Source organism: Mesoplodon densirostris, chromosome 17 (genome assembly GCF_025265405.1).
Source record: "Mesoplodon densirostris isolate mMesDen1 chromosome 17, mMesDen1 primary haplotype, whole genome shotgun sequence".
Classification (NCBI taxonomy): domain Eukaryota; kingdom Metazoa; phylum Chordata; class Mammalia; order Artiodactyla; family Ziphiidae; genus Mesoplodon; species Mesoplodon densirostris.
The window spans coordinates 8,070,988-8,083,902 of record NC_082677.1 but is presented as its reverse complement, the minus strand read 5'-3'; the positions used below and the strand labels follow the sequence as shown (position 1 = coordinate 8,083,902).

At 38.2% G+C, this 12,915-nt stretch overlaps 1 protein-coding gene across 3 annotated transcripts in view; it reads right to left on the bottom strand.

Moving 5' to 3' along the window:
- RXFP2 (relaxin family peptide receptor 2) overlaps positions 1 to 12,915 on the bottom strand; it is a 97,943-nt gene that overhangs the window by 61,694 nt on the left and 23,334 nt on the right. The window lies entirely within an intron of this gene.

The window sequence follows — 12,915 nt, the reverse complement described above, 5'->3', positions numbered from 1 at the left end:
GTATGAGTATCCAGCATTTTGAACTGAAACCCAAATGGTTTAAAGGTACACAAGGATATAATATATGTGTTTAAATAAGGGTGAATGGATTTACTCTTTCCTTGGAGACACGGTTGGTAAGGAAGCTCCAGAGAGTGCTTCATGCAGAGCTGAGAGGAAGACTTGTACAAACTGATTCAACCCTGGATATTAACTCCAAATTTGCACAAGTGTATTTTATTGATCCTTGCCTGAATCAATTTATTCCTTCATTCCAATCTCCTGTGGGTAGCACTCGTATTTTTGGCAATAACACTATAAAAGCTCATATAAATATAGTATTTAATAAATAGCATAATTCAATATAATTCTCGCTAATTCAAGGGAATTTATTTACTGAAAGGACTAATTACCTAGTTTGACAGTGGGGGGGCGAGGTTGGCGCAGAGGTAGGGGCATTTTCTTAGCCTCTACTGTAACTTTTATTCACATCTTAGAAGCCATTGTTACATATAAAGTTCTGAAATCCAGAACATAATTTAAAGATGGTCAGAAAACCCTGATATTAACTCACTTTCAGAAGTGTGTGATTGTTTTTCATATAAGCTATAATTTACTATCTTGCTAAATCAATATTTTCAATCAAGATATTTGCTAAATACTCACACTGTATAGGCTTGTTAAATGCCTCTTATTTCCACAGTCTCTAGTCTTTCATTCACAAAACCTATTCATTAGCTGTTTAGTATCACTTTCTGTTTTGAGGGAAAGGACATAGGATAGTCAATGAAGGAATTATATTAATAGATAAGATTTTCCCCAAAAAGATAAATTATAGAAAAATAAATATAAGAATCCCACGCTCATGATATTAGGCCAACAATGGCAATGTTCACTTGAATAGCCTCCATATATGAAGTTATAGTAAAACCTTAGATATTCAGCTATACCAGCTAAGTATTTGTGATTATAATTATGTTAGCCTTTCTTCATGAGATTATATCATTAACTCGTCATTCAGTAAGACTGATATTTTGAGTAACCTTTTCAGCAATGGTTGCAGACTTATTTGCACTCTGTAGACAGAGCAAACCTAACTGAATCACATCATCTCATTAGCATAGAGTGTCAGTCAATTAAGCAAACCAGTCCTGATATAGGGTCCATTTTGAGAAGAGAAGTCTCAGTTAGGTGTTCTAACTCTGATATTTTACATTTAAAATAATTTAAGTCATGCTCCATTTATCTGGGAATTTCAACTCTTGGCAAGCTCAGTGATTAGGAGCATAGCTACAAACCCAGAGTAAAAAATATCACCAAGACATCCACTCCTGGCAGGATGGTAGATTAGATACTCTGAAAAAGCCTTCTTGCTTGAAAATAATAGCTCCTGCATAAAACAATTTTCACTGCATTTCTGGAGTGTTAAAAATGAGAAGAATTAAGTCTAAAGGAAAAGCACAAGACAAAACAAAAATAAAATGCTGAAACAGCAATGCAGAACAGTAAACAAGTAAACAGTAAACAAACATAAAAGGCAAGACGTGCCTACAAACAAATGCGGAACTCAACTTTTAGACCAAGCTTGTGTCAGTGGCAAGGTCTCAGGGCTCAGCCTCAGCCTCCCCAGAGGATTAAGCTGAGCAATGTCAAAGAGGCACCCTGTAGCACCGTGAAAGAGAAACAAACTCTGTAGAAAACATCCTTAATTTAGTTCCTTAGAGTTTACCCAGATTAACATCAACCAAATATAGGCTCATTATCAAAGATCAACCAAGCACACTTGGGTGACACGTAGCAGAAATAAAAGCAATGGATTTAGAACCCCAAGAACTTCAAATATTGACATTATCAGTTATGGAATATAAAATGTTTACAGGAAGAAACACAGGGAATCACAAAAATGAGTAAGAAATAAGAAACCATTCAAAAGAACCAAAGAGAATTTTCAGACACGAACAACATATTTGTGGAACTTAAGAACTCAATGGATGGGTGAAAGTAGTCATTAAGACGTAGTTGAGGAAAAAAGTTGTAGATTGGAATAAAGAGGTAAAGAAATTATCCAGAATGTAGCACATAAACAGGGAACGAATAAAATTAAAGAAGTTAAGAGTTAGGAGGAAAGAGTGAAAAGTTTCAACATAAAGCTAATTAGAGTCCCAGAAGGAGTGAGTTGTGAGAATAAGGAAGAGAGAATATTTGGGGGAGATCATGACTAAGAATTTTCTAGAAATGATAAAATATAAATTTTACAGATGTAGGAAGAACAATTTCTAGTAGGCAGTGCAAATAAAAATAAATCCACATCTGGACATTTGGTGTTGAAATGGGGTAATATCAAATATACAGAGAAGGCTTTAAAGGAAAGCAGAAAAAAACAGGTGAGCTACAAAGGGAAAACTAGAATACTAGCAGACTTCTCAGCAACGATGATGGAAGCCAGAATAGGTGCAAACAGCATTTAAATTCTGAGAGAAAATGACTGGCAACTAAAAACCGTGTTCCTAGGAAAACTATATTTTAAAGGGAGCAAAAGATATATTAAAAAGTTAAGTAAGAACCCAAATGAAGGATACAGATAAGTTAAATGGCCTTTCAGAGAAGGGAACAATCTGTTTGAGATGCAAAGACCATTAGATGAAACCTGTGCTCTGCATATCTTGAATATAACGGGTTGAGAGATTAAGAAGTCATGTCAGCTCTTCTACAGAGGTATTAAGATACTCTCAAGTCAGGCTGATGGCAGAAGGAAGTAAAGCAGATTCTTGTACCTGAGTGAGACTGAGAGAATACTGCCCACACATACATGGCCAGACCAAAAAGAGGATAGTTACTCAAAAAGCATATGAGAGATACTGTGGTACATTAGATTAGCATTCCCGATTATTCCACTTTCTGCAAAAGGATTATGCACTCTCACTTTTTGCCATGTGACTTGGCAGTACCTCTTATAGGTAGTGTATATTTCTCTGCTGCATTGACTTTTGCCTTTGTCGTGAGACTGATTTTGACCGATTAAATGTGACTAGATGTAGCATGTGCCACGTTCCAGCAGAGGCTTTAAATGTGCTTGTGTGGTGTGGCTTGGCTCCCCCCACACTCCCTAGCCAGAACGAGAGTCACGTGCAGCATGCTTGAACCTGAGTCCAGCCAAGCCCAGAAGAGCCACAGATGACCCACAGACCCGTGAGCAAGGCTTACATGTTTACTGTTGTAAGCCACTGAGATTTCTATTTTATTGCTGCTGTTTTGGTTGCCACAACAAACCCTAACTCAGACAGATGGATCTGGAAGTCATTGCTCCTGATCTTAGTTTTTCAGGACAAAAACTGAGGATATTGGGTTAGCAGCATGTGCTACATATACTGAATAAATTAGTGCACAAATTCCATTTTTATTTGAAGAAATTTTCTTCTTTTGGAATGTCTTTTACATTATATATTATTCTGAAATTTCTTAAGAGTAAATTATTAAGATATTACTTGCAGAGGTGACATTCCCTTCATTATTCACAAAATCATTCCTAAAGTTACTAAGTTCTTTTGTTTTTCTGAAATTCTGTATAATATGACTGAGCTTAAATAAACAAATAGGTGCTATTTTCTAGTGCATGTGTACCGTGGTCTCTAATTGCCTTCATTTTAAAGCTTCAGGTAACATAAAATAAATTAGAACACTATTTGGTGAATGTTTTAATTTTCAGGTCTGTGTATTGAGTTTACCCTGAATGAACGTACCTTTATTTATAAAATACAATCCTGTATATTGCTGAGTAATGATCTTTGATGTAAAGTGAAAAGCCACAAATCATTTTTATCTAAATTCTTCTTGCATTCGTTACGCCAGCCCTTCGTTTTATAGGATCATAAAAACACAAACCTGGCAGAGCCTACCAATGCCCTCAAATCAGCCCGAATGCTCACAACGGCCATTATTCTCATCCTGTTCTCTTATTTTGCCTTTTGCTTAAGTATGAACACTGATCTGTGCACTGCTTCTTCATTCTATAATTTTACATTCTGACAGCTGAATGCAGTATCCAGAAAAGTGCCCAAATTGTTGGCCTTAGATGGGAGAGTGAGCGGAAGACCCTAAATAGGTAATAAACCGGTTAATTTCTGGACAGCCGAGTTAACGCTGTTCACCTTTGGGCAACTCTTTGTTAACTCATGATGGATATTTTCATTTCATTTGTGGACTTATTCATTCAACAAATCTTTATTGAGCTTACTTATGTTGGAGCTGAAAAGTGGGGGGCGTGTGGCCTTACAGAGGGTGGACTGAACGGGGCTGTGGGAAGGTGCCCAATGCTTTCGTGGAACAGGGACAAGCTTAGGAAGTGCTTTTCAAGCCATGGGAAGAAACGTAGACTTTATGTGGCAGGAAAGGGAGAGTTGTTGAGAAGCTTTAATCAAATAGAAGGGGAAGTGGGCTGGCCATTGTGTGGAGGGTATGCTGGAGAGGATACAGCCTGGAAGCAGGAGGACCCATTAGATCCACTGCAGTAGCCCAGGAAGGCATGGACCAAGGCAGAAGGAACAGAGAAGAGGGAACAAATCTGAGATATACTTAGGAGGTAAAATTGAAGGGATATGGTGAGCAATGGAAGGAAGGGAGAGAAAGATGCCTCAGGTGATTCTCAGATCTCTAAACTGAGCCACTGGGTAGCAGACCCAGGAGGAGGAGTGTTTTATCAGAGACAATGTTGACTGAATATTTCCATGTGCTGAACCTGAGGGGCCTGAGGCACATCCAGATAGCAATGTCTAGCCAACAGTTGGAAATAGAAGTTAGAATTCAGGAAAGAGGTATGGTGTGGGAAACAAGGAGTCTCATTCATAGAATAATTACCTAAAATACTTTAAAATAAAGAGATTGAAAAGCTACAATTAAAAATTTTTAATCATATAGTTGCTATACATATGTATAAGAAGATATTCATTGGAAGCTTTACTTAAAAGTCATTAAAATTCTAAGGCACTAGAGCTACACACAGCTAATTTCAGATTACTATCTAATGAACATTCATTATAGGACCAGCATACCTGGTCTCCATTTGGGTAAACCAAAGTAAAAGATCCACAAAAAAAAAAATGACAATATCACAGAGAGTAGGTGAAGTAATTATATGTACACATGCATATTCCAAACACATATGCAGAAAATTAGTAAGATCCTGTCAATACAATGGTACTGGATTTTAGAATGCATACTTAAGGCACATAAAGCTGACAAATGAATAGGAGTAAACACTAAACTTCGTGAAAATATCAAAAAGTTTTATGTTGTGGGATCTGATACAGCAGCTGACTTCAGAATCAAGTTGATGAATCCAAATAAGTAGGGCCAAGCACAAGGCTAGATAAAGGCTAAAGTTCTCTATTAAATCACAGAGCTGTCCCTGAGGCAGATGCATGTAAGGATGACTTCTCTAGGTATTTTAGGAGTCCCCTGAGCTCCAATGAGAACCAAGGGAGCTCAAAGAGACTCTGGAAGGCAGCCTGGATAGGAGCTGAGGTGAGAGAGAGAGAAAGAGAAATGATTTCACTGGCTAGTGCCAACAGTGGCCTAAAGTTCTTACGTGAGTCATGCAGTACAGCAGGCTGCCTGGAATCAATACTTTCTTCCTGTCCACATGCCTCTGTAGGCTTAAGACATCTCCCATTCTTTTAGTCATATTTAACATATATATGTGTGTGTGTATACACACACAGACACACATATGACATAGGAAGATGGTAGAGGGAGGGGATGCACCATCAGAGTACAGTATTTGAAAAGCAAATAGGCCAAGAGGAACTAAGTAGTAGAACAATTCATAATAAGAACTTATGAAGTGAACATGTACACTGGAGAACAGTGAAGAAAAATAGGCTAAAATAAAGAGATGTTTCCAAATGTCATAGCCATACTTAAGAGTAAGCCCATGGAAGAAAAGGAAAAATCCAGAATTGTATACTTATATACATTTTTTTCTTTTCTGCTCCGGAAAGCTCAGAGAGTGAAAAAGCTTCCAAAAATATGTTAATAATAATTACAGTTTTGTTCATCTCACATCTGGTAGTGTTATTTTTCTATTCGAGACAGTTAATAACCAGTTATTCTGGAAGTCACACAACCATACCAGGCAGGATCATATACAGATAATCGTTAATAAAACAACAATCCAAGGCTCAGCAATAAACAGCAGTCTTCCCAGGAGTGGCTTGGATGCTGATTTTTGAGGAAGGCCAAAGCTTACGTCATCACAGACTACTATGACATTTACATGAAGTGGTGCTCAAGAAATATTTAGCTCTCCTATAAAATTTCCCAAAAAAATTTCTATAAAATTTTCCAAAAAATTTTCCAAAGAATTTTGACTTCCTATAGCAGAGTTCTTTTGTCATTTCCTTATCTTTATGTTGTTCAATTTTTACCTTCAGTTTTTGCTGTTGAAGTTTTTCAGAAAAAATCTGAAACTCATATTATAATTGTGTAACAACTGCCAAATGTAGCAATGAAGTCGCCAATGGATATAAGATACATACAGGAAATCCCTAAAAAATTAAAACAGAATATGCAACTCTGTGTTTCTTATAAAATGGAGAGATTTGATTTCTAAGACTTTCCCAGGACAGACCTCTGGGTCCTAAATGAGCTCATGGTCTGAACGGAGCACTCTGTAAAACACTATCTTCCCAGGGGAAAATCACTTCTAACTCACTCTTCTATTAGACTCAATGTAAACCAAAATGTTGTGTACAATAATAGGTATATGTTTATATAGTTTAACAACTTTACTGAGTTGTAGATTATATACAATAAAATGTTTAAAAAATATAGCCTATATACCAATTTTGTGTATGTATTTATATAAATTTTACCTCTTACATTTAAGTTTAAAAGACCAGAAAATTGTTACAGTCTAGGATTACAGAGATGGACTGAATATGCTGGGTGGTAAATATTATAGAGGGCTTTAACTTTTTTGGCATGAAGGCTTTGGGCTTGATGCCGCAGGTGACAAGAAGCTGCTTGTGGCCACTGAGCAGGAGAAGCATGTGTGGGAAGGTCTGTTTTGGGGAGACAGGTCAAGCAGTGGTGTGAACGATGCAACAGAGTTAAGAGGGAGAGACCAGAAAATAGGAGAGGAATTTGGAAAAAAGATAAAATTAGATCTGTATCTCACATTGAATGTAAGAATTAACTCCAAATGGATTAGAGCACAAAAGGTTAAAGATGAAAGCACACAAGCACTAGAAGACAACATGGATGAATTCTTCTTTAAGGTGTAAGGGAAGACTTTCTAACTATGAATCAAAGTGCAAAGGTAATAAAAGAAAAAAAAAATATATATATATATATATATATATATTTATAGGCTTACTTCTGGTGCTTTCTCATGGGAACCCTCACTGTTGGGTTAGCTCATTTCCTACTAGAATGCTGGGTGACGTGTTGATGTGCTGGTCTTTCTGTCAAATTTATTGGGCCAGGGTTTCATTTATCTACTGTGGCTCTATTAGAATGAGAAGCAGCTGCTCTGTGATTTTAGGTCTTCCTTTACTAGAAGTAGGGTATGAAAAACTACAATAGCAGAGGGCTCTGCTCTCAGAAGTCTTCCATCGTTTGCTTTTTTCTTCCAAGCAGCCCTTTCTTCCTTTTCTCCGCCTCTGACTAGCCCTTGTATCATATTTAGGGGTTCACCTGTTAGACCCCTACATAATGGTGTAAAAGAAAAATTTAACCATTTCTCACATAAAATAATTCTGGAAAGTTGGTTGTCCAGGCTGGCTTGGTAGATTCGCTATGTCAACAAGGACTCATGCCACACCGAGAATAGGAGATGTAGTCTTTCATTCCAGGTGGAAACATGCAAATGAAAAAGCAGGGCTAAGTTACTAGGAAGGAAGGAGAGAGGGATGTTGCAATGGTCAGCTTGCAATCTCTAAAGCACCGTCCCTTAGCTTGCAGGTCTTAGGAAACCTCTTTTAGGATGCTTTTTTTAAAAAAATTAATTTTTATTGGCGCATGGTTGCTTTACAATGTTGTGTCAGTCTCCACTGCACAACAAAATGAATCAGCCAGACACATACAGATATCCCCTCCCTTCTGGACTTCCCTCCCATTTAGATTACCACAGTGTTAGGATGCTTTTTATATAGTAATTCATGTCTGTTTCCTTTACCACTATATTCAATAGCAAAGACTATTACTTCATCATCATTTTATCCTGAGTTCTTATCACAGTCCTTGTCATATACATATGTATAATATGTTGAATTATATTGCTTGAAAAACTCCTGCCACTTCTACCTATGGCTTTATCGTATCATTTGAAATTACAGTCCCTAAATTAAATAGAAAGAGCTCTTCTAAGGAGGGAAGGGTTTACTATATTTGTTGAAGAGCTCATTTACCTGAAGAAGAGACTCTGTGATCTAAACAGCTGACAGTCCACGCTTGCCCAGTAAAGTCTCCATTAGCTGTGAAGTGGGGACTTCAGAGAGACATGGGAGGTGCCATATTGTTCTCCCTCACTCCCACTCTTCTACCTGAGGGCCCCATCTGCACTTTGGATAGGTGAATTCTTCCCATAAATGTTGACCCATGTTTCTAGCTTCTACTGGTGCATCAGTTTTATACCTTGTTCTTGTTTTCATGACTATTTTAAAGACAGGTTGGAAGGAGGCAAATCAGGGGCCACTAGTTGGGTTCTATTTTATTACAGAGATCGCACATTATAGAATTTCCATGGGAATTGTCTTGCCAAAAGAAAAATTAAAAATCTTGCCAAAACTTCAGATTCTTAATGTATAACAGAATCTTGAAATAGTTGCATTCCCAACAATAGTATCTGTAAAATACATGTCTTTCCATTGAGTCAATAAGACCCATTGATTTTCATTATAAAACCAAAAATATATTTCTCTAGAAAACATTGGCCCTAAAATATCAGGAAAACCATGTTTCATGATACAGCATATCCTTTAATTTATATAAAGAAAGATTTTGCAGTTCCAGTAAAATAAATAAATAAATGCAAATAAACTCTAATAATATATATTTTTTAAATCTACACAATTATTTTTCTTGTTTTGCTTAAAGCTCTAAATGGTAAATAATATGAAGTTTACACTTTTGCTAAATTAGAAAGTTGCAGCTTTGTAAAACTCTTTCTCCAGTATTTTAAAGCAGAATATATTTCACCTTTCCTTGGTTTGCATTCTCAGACATGTTTTCTGTCCCTTTCAGAAGCCATTGCTAACAGAACACTACAGAAATAGAGGAGGATATGTGTATGTAGTATGTGTGTATGTATGAGAGAGAGAGAGACAGAGAGAGACAGAGAGAGAGAGAGAGGAGGAGAGTGAAAGGGAGAGGGAGGGGGAGGGGGAGGGGGAGAGAGAGAATCCTTTGAGTCTGAAAAAACTGAAAGAGCAAAATAGTGTTAACAATCCAGAAAGTCTGGCCATTGAATAAACCAGAAAACCTCATTTGCTGAAACAAACACCGAGACTCTGATAAGTCTGCGGAGTCTGTCTTTAGCATATGTTGAAGTAGTTCTGTAGCTTAAAAACTGTCTAAGTACTAAATTTAGCAAATTGAATCTGTTGGATTTTATAACAGGCACCAATTATGTATTTGAGTAATTATATATTCAATTATATTGAATAATTGAACACTTTTCAGTTAATGTGTCTTTTAGGAATACAAACAAGTTGGCATTCCATAAATACGTAACTTTTGATTAGGATCATGAAATTCTGAACTCAGAACATGATCACATATTGTATAATATTTGTTGGAGAAACATGTTGGATTACTTTGGATTTGGCAAATCTCCAGCCCATGGGCCAAATCTGGCTTCAACTCTAGTTCATCTGAACCTTGACAAATATCCCCTGTGTGAGTGTGGGCCACTTCATGCTTCCTTGACTCCAGCCACTCAGTCTACATTAATGCTTTCCAAATGCATCCATGATTTTTCACCTACAACCTCTGTTCACATACTGTTCTCCCTGCCTGCAGTGGTTGCCTAGGAGTCTACGTTTGTCCAAATACATATAATGTGTCCTTCAAGACCTGATAAAAGTCTCACTACCTTCTCACCAAAACTCTTCCAAACTTCCCAGCTCACAGATATTTCTCCCTCTTCTCAATTTCTGAGGCAGTTTTTGTTCACAATATTGCTGCCTATATAGTGTGGTGACATTATTTGCTCTTTTGGGTATATGTTCTCATTCCTCTTCTAAGTTCTAAGCTCTTCAGTGGCAGAGATCTTGATGTCCATGGTGCATTAAAGTGAGTCGGTTATAGTAATTCCTCCGTAATTATCTGCTCACTGTAACATAAAAGGTATGTCTGATCTCTAGTTTGAAGAATAAAAGTGGGAGACTTTCCCCTACTCTTGGAAGCTTTGTTCTTATGAGCAGTAAATGAGGTAATACATTTCAACCATGGTTTATTAGCCTTGTTATTTTATGACCTCCTCAAATACTGGCTTTTATGATATGAGAAACGCCTGACTTTTCAATTCGGTTTTAACTTGATCCCTTTTCTAATTAGTAATTCAGTTATATAACAATAAATATAATAACTGATAATATTTCACTTTACACTTTGCAAAGTGTCTTTACAGACCTCGTTTAATCTTTGTAACAACTCTGAAATAGGCACGATTAATATTTTTCACCCCGTTTTTTTATCAGGTGACAAATTCAGGCCGACAGAGTTCAAATGGCTTCCTCAAGGTCACTTCAGCACTGCCTATGTATCTCAGCTCCTTGTCCAATGCACTTGCCCCACTTTAAAGATTCACGTTTATGATTATTTCCCAGTGGTGGTGAGAAGAGACACATGACTTCCGTTTGCTCTGTCAGTTTGGAAGAACTGAAATCTCAAGCTTCTTTTGTGGCTGAGTTAACCTAGAGCAATAAAACTCTGGGAAACAGGGCGATGCTGTCCAAACCCATAGCAGTTCAAGTTGAAGCAGAAAGCCAACTTAGCCATTTTTAATGAGGAAAATGATTGCCAGGATGTCGACAGGGAATATCAACACATTTTCCCTCCTAGCAGTGAAGCCTGTTTTGGAAACCAAATTACCAATCCATTCTATCTGAATAGAGATTTTCATAGTTACCAAAGCACTTTTAAATATCTATTCTCAGTTGATCCCATCACCCTTCAGTGTGAAGCAGAACAGACATGATTATCCCCCTTCTCATTCTATAGCAGGAAATGGGGTTGCTGGCAGGCTCTCTGAGGGGAGAAGTCCTACAGATCTTCCTTAAGACCACCCAACAGTGGGGCTCTGGGGAAGGGACACACAAGGGCAGGGAACCTTAAGTGTATTGTGGAGTTTCTTGTAATTAATTACTGTTCTTCCCCAAAGTCTTCACTTTCCCTTGTGACTAGTTGTAAAATAACTGTGAAACAAAAAAGGAGTTCTTTGAAAAAGAGGATGAATGGGTAAGGCACGCACTGCTGAAACTGAGATGAGGACCAACCTTTTGTGAGATAATAGGAAATAAATATCTATCGGCTTCTGCCCCTGGTTCCTGATGTTTGTTCCTCGATGCTGGTTCCTGACACAGAGCTCCTAAATCCCTTGTAATTTCCTCGTGATAGGAATGTCTTTTGTTCTAATGAGGTGACTTTTGATGGATTCCTGGATTGGGGCTGGTCACCAGAAAGACCAAGGCATGATCAGAGGCTTGGAACATTCAGGCCCACCTCCCATTCTCGGGAGAGGTGAGAGGGGCTGGCAATGAGTAAATAAATGATCAAACCTTCATAAAAAAATCCCTAAGGGTGCAGGGTTCAGAGAAACTTCCAGGTTGGTGAACACATCTACAAGCTGGGGGAAGACACACTACAACTCTATAGGGACAGAAGCTCCTGTGCTCAGGACCCTTCCAGACCTCGCCCTATGTAACACTTCTCTCCTGTTGTTCATTTGTATCCACTGAAATATCCTTTGTAATAAATCAGCAGTAGTAAGTAAACTGTTTTCCTAAATTCTGTGAGCTGCTTTAGCATATTACTGAACCCAAGGAGAGGGTCATGGGAACCTCTAATTTTAGCCAAGAAGGACATAAATGGTGGGCAACCTGAGGACTCAACCCTTGTGATGGGCATCTGAAGGAGGGGGCAGTCTTGTGGGGTCTGTGATAACTCTGTTTAGTGTTAGAAATGAATGGAATTGTAGGACACCCAGCTGGTGTGGGAGAATCGGTGGGTGTGGGAACAAAGCCCCGCACCTGGTGTATTATGAACGTTAGAACTGAGGAAAACTCTGTGCTTTTCATAGACACCTTTGTGCCCCCTTCTCAGAAATCAAACAGTTCATTTAGAAGCAAGATTGCAAGCTTGGTTTCAGGCTTTAAAATTGGCTGACTTCGGGGCTTCCCTGGTGGCGCAGTGGTTGAGAATCTGCCTGCTAATGCAGGGGACACGGGTTCGAGCCCTGGTCTGGGAGGATCCCGCATGCCACGGAGCGGCTAGGCCCGTGAGCCACAACTACTGAGCCTGCAGGTCTGGAGCCTGTGCTCCGCAACGAGAGAGGCTGTGATAGTGAGAGACCCATGCACCACGATGAAGAGTGGCCCCCGCTTGCCACAACTAGAGAAAGCCCTCGCACAGAAATGAAAACCTAACACAGCACTAAATAAATAAATAAATAAATAAATAAACTCCTACCCCCAACATCTTTAAAAAAAAAACAATTTGGCTGACTTGTTTACAAACCACCTGGGGGTAGGAATGGGGATAGCAAGGACCCAGGAAACACGCTAAGTGTCAAGCTCAGAGAAATTTTTGCTAAATTACCGATATATTTGATTCTAGCTTATTCTTAATATTGAAAAATTCAAATAGAAATATTTTAGCCCAAATATTCTCATAGGTAATTGGTCTCCATTGAGAGTATCTTTCTTCTTCATACATATT